Source organism: Myotis davidii, unplaced genomic scaffold (genome assembly GCF_000327345.1).
Source record: "Myotis davidii unplaced genomic scaffold, ASM32734v1 scaffold252, whole genome shotgun sequence".
NCBI classification, from domain to species: Eukaryota; Metazoa; Chordata; class Mammalia; order Chiroptera; family Vespertilionidae; genus Myotis; species Myotis davidii.
In genome coordinates this window covers 258,786-263,607 of record NW_006283768.1, presented here as the reverse complement: position 1 = coordinate 263,607, position 4,822 = coordinate 258,786, and positions in this window count along the sequence as shown.

The window sequence follows — 4,822 nt, the reverse complement described above, 5'->3', positions numbered from 1 at the left end:
GTCTGACTGCCAGCTGAGCCCAATCCCCCAGGGAGCAGGCGTAAGCCAGCAGATGGACATCCCCCAAGGAGTCCCAGACTGCGAGAGGGCACAGGCCGGGCTGAGGGCCTCCTTCTCCCCCCGAGTGCACAAATTTTTGTGCACCGGGCCTCTACTCTATAATAATAAAAGCATAATATGCTAATTCGACCAAGGTCCTTCCAGACGACCTTCCTGATGAAGCCGGGGCTGCGAGGGAAGCCCGGGTCCTGGGTGCCAGAGGGAAGCTGTTGCCAGTAGCTGGGGGAAGGAAGGCCAACTCTTGCATGAATTTCATGCATCAGGCCTCTAGTATTAAAAGAACTACTCCTATCTTCTTTTTTTTTTACTCCTATCTTCTTTTGAATAACAAACATTCATTTAGTTTCAGTCTGCTATATCATTATATTTGAAGTTTAAGACGGCATATTGTTGGATTGTATATTTTCTGTTTTGTTGGTATATAGTATTATATTAGTTACATTAGTTTCAGGTGTGTAATATAATGATTTGACATTTTTATACCTTACAATGTGATTGTCTGTTACCATGTAAAATTATCCATGATTATATTCCCCTTCATCTTTTTTACACACCCTCCCTCCTGGCTAACCACCCTTTTGATCTCTGTTTCTATAAGTCTATTTTTGTTTTGTTTTTAGATTCAACATATAAGTAAAATCATACATTATTTATCTTTCTCTGTCTGACTTATTTCTTTTTTCATTTAGCATAGTAACATCTAGGTCCATCCATAGTGTCACATAATATTGTATATAAATACATCTTTATCCATTTATCTATCAGTAAACACCTAAATTGCTTCCATGTTTTGTCTATTGTAAATAATGCTGCAGTGAACATAGGGGTGCATTTTTTACATCATTTCTAATATTTCAATTATAGTTGACATACAGTAGTTTATTAGTTTCAGGTGTACACCCCAGTGATAAGACATTCTATAACATACTAAGTGGTCATCCCGATAAATCTCATACCCATTTACACCATATATAGTTATTAGAATATTATCAACTATATTTCCTATATTGTACTTTACATCCCCATGACTATTCTTTTACTACCAATTTGTTCTTAATCCCTTCAACTTTTTCATCCAATTCCCCTCCCATATGACAACCATCAAAATGTTCTCTGTATCCATGTTCATTGATTTAGATTCAGTTGTTGATAGATATGTATTCATTGCCATTTTACTCATCTTTTATCTTATTTTTTTCTTTTTCTTCTTAAAAAAAACCCTTTAACATTTCATGTGATACCAGTTTGGTGTTGAGCTCCTTTAGCTTTTTCTTGTCTGGGGAGCTTGTTATCTGTTGATTCTAAATGTAGATGCAAGCCACAGACCTTCCCCACATGCAACACGCGTCTGTAAAAAAAAAAGTTTTCCCTAAGTGGCAGCCCTGACCAACTTTAACATAGTTTTTCATGGGAATTTTCAGCTGAAAATATTCAAGAACACCCGAATTCTGAGTAATTATTTTTATAATATTCATTGCAAATTGAAAATATTGTGGTGTGTGGGGTGGTTTCCGTTTTGGATGCGTGGCAGTTAACTGGTTAAAGTAGGTTTTCAATTTCTTGCTTTCTCTCTTCTCCTTCTGGCATCCCCATGATGTGAATGTTGTCCCAGAGGCTCCTTACACTCCTCTGTTATTTTTGTATTCTTTCTTGCTGTTCTGATTGGGTGTTTTTTCTTCCTTATATTCCAAATTGCTGTTTTGATTCTCGACTTCATCTACATTACTGTTGATTCCCTATAAATTATTCTTCAAGTAGTGTATCCTTTATTTCTGACTGGTTCTTTTTTATGGTGTTGAAGTTTTAACTTCATCCACTCTTCCCCTAAGTTTGTTGAGCATCCTTATAACCAGTGTTTTGAACTCTGCATCTAGTAGATTGCTTGTCTCCATTTTGTTTAGTTCTTTTTCTGGAGTTCTGTTCTTTTCTTTCATTTGGGACATGTTTCTTTGTCTCCTCATTAAGATAGTCGCCCTATATTTATTTCTATATATTAGGTAGAGCTGCTTTGTCTCCTGGGATTTGTGCATGGCCTGTTATAGTAGGTGTCCTGTAGGGTCCAGTGGCACAGCCTCCCGGTTCACCGGTTCTGGGCACTCCAAATGCGCCCTCCTCTGTGGGCTGTGTACACTCTCCTGTTGTAGTTGAGCCATGATGCTGTTGTCATGTCAATGGGAGGGACTTACCACCAGACTGATTACCTGCAAGGACTGGCTGCAACTACTGTAGAGAATTAGCTGTGCAGGAGCTCACCCCACAGAGCAAGACTTGCATTAATAGGGCTCTGGTGCCCTCTGAGTGTGTCACTTGTGGAGGTGGTTGGTTGCTGATGCTTTGACATTGTCTGAAGCTGTCCACTGGGTGTGTTGGCTCTGGGGCCTCCCAGTGGGTTCAGGCCAAGGTCAGCCATTGCCTGTGTTCTTCCCGGGGCCACTCAACATGAGGTACAAAGCGATCTGAAGATGATTGCTACTTTACTGGACTTACCTACACTGCCATCTTGACCAGAAGCCCCATCTGGAGGAAGGGCAGAGCTAGTAATGTGTTGAGATACAGAGTTACCCTGCCCAGACTCTGTTCTGCCCACTTAAAGCAACAGGGCGTGCAGGCAGAGTTGAGTGCATGAGGAGTTTTATTGCCTGGAGAGGGGATGGACTATTGGGGTGTTAAGATGCATGCAAAAAAGCCTACACATACCCTGTTTTGATCAGATGGTTAAAGGAATAGGGCACATCAAGAGCGACCCAACCTGCCCCGGTTACATCAGGCTGGCCACCTGCAACCCACACACCCCTCCCAGCTACAATCAGTCTGCCAAAATTATCGAACACAGTCTACACAGAGACCACTGTTTCAAGGCTGAGAGAGACATCAAACTCATAGGAAGAAACAGAAAGTCAAAACAAAATGAGGAGACAGAAGAACATGCCCCAAATGGAGGAATAAGAAAAAACTCTAAAAACCCTAGTGAAATTGAGGTAAGTAATTTACTTAATGAACAATTCAAAGAAACAGTCATGAGGATGCTCAACAAACTTGAGAGTACAATTAAAAAAACACTCAGCACTTCAGAAGAGAGAGAAAATGTAATAAAGAACCAATCAGAGATGAAGAATACAAAAACTGAAATGAAGAATACATTAGAAGGAATTGATAGCAGATTAGTTAATAAAGAAGAACAGGTTAGTGATGTGGAAATCACCCATCAGAACAATAAAATGAAAAAAGAACTTTAAAAAATCTATATATTTAAAAGGCTAATATGCATAGTGTCCCCTCAGGAGTTCAACTAGGAGTTCTATCGCTATGACGTGCGCTGACCACCAGGGGCGGTGTGGAATGAAGGAAGGCTCTGACCAGCAGCCGGAAGGCACTAATTGCCAGTCAGGGCTAGAGACCCTATCCATGAACGTATTTTATGCACCAGGCCTCTAGTATAGTATAAGAGATTGTTGGGATAACATCAAGCATCCTAACATTCAAATTGGAGAGATTCCAGAAGGAGAAAGGAGAGAGAAAGGAGCAGAAAGAGTATTTGAAGAAATAATTTCTGAAAACTTTCCTAACCTGGGAAAGGAAACAGATATCCAGGAACCACAGAGAGTTGCAAACAAGATGAATTAGAGAGACTCAGATCAAGACATTGTAATTAAAATGGCAAAAGTTAAGGATAAAGAGATAATCTTAAAGACAGCAAGAATTAAACAAGTCACATACAAGGGGAACCACATAAGGCTGTCAGCTGATTTCTCAGAAACAACTTTACAGGCTAAAAGGGAGTGGCAGGAGATATTCAAAGTACTAAAAGAAGTACTAAAAGAAAAGAATCTACAACCTAAAATATTATATCCAGCAAGGTTATCATTCAGAATAGGAGACATAAAGAGTTTCCAGACAAGCAAAAAGTAAAGGAGTTCACAACCACTAACCTAGCTTTACAGGAAATGTTGAGGGGTCTTCTTTATGCAGAAAAGTCCATAACCAGATATAAAAAATACAGGAAAGAAAAAAACACACAAATCAATGATAAAGGCAAATCTATATATGTAAAAGGCTAATATGCAAAGTATCCCCTTGGGAGTTCGATCAGGAGACCAGGAGTTCAATTGCTCGCTGTAACATGCGCTGACCACCAGGGGGTGACGCAGAACAAAGGAAGTCCCCGATTGGCAGCTGGAAGGAAGGCCCCGGCCATCAGCCAGAAGGCCCCAGTTGGCCCTGATCACTGGCCAGACCTAAGGCCTCTAGTATAAAATAATCATAGTTAATCAACCACTTAAACTAATCGGAAGGTTTAAAGATAATAGTAAACATAAATGTAAGTACAATAATTAAAAGTTACACAAAACACAAAGATAGAAAACATGTCAAAAACAGAGTTTAGGGAAGCATAAAAAGGTAGTACTTTTAAAAGTTAATTGAACGTAAGTGCCTATGAGCTGAAAGTAGACTGATATGGATATGGGTGGATATGTATGGAACTCCTGGTAACCACAAACCTAAAACACACACAAAAAAGGAAAAGGAATTCAATCAAAACACTAAAGAAAATCAAAAGCGAAAAAATAAAGGAGATAGGAACACTGGAGAACAACAAAAGTAATGAGCAAAATGGCAATAAGCACATACCTATTAATAATTACTCTAAGTGTAAATGAATTAACTGATCCAATCAAAAGACACAGAGTGACAGAATGAATTAAAAAACATGACTCAGTATGCTGCTTACAAGAGACTCACTTTAGATAAAAGACACACAGAA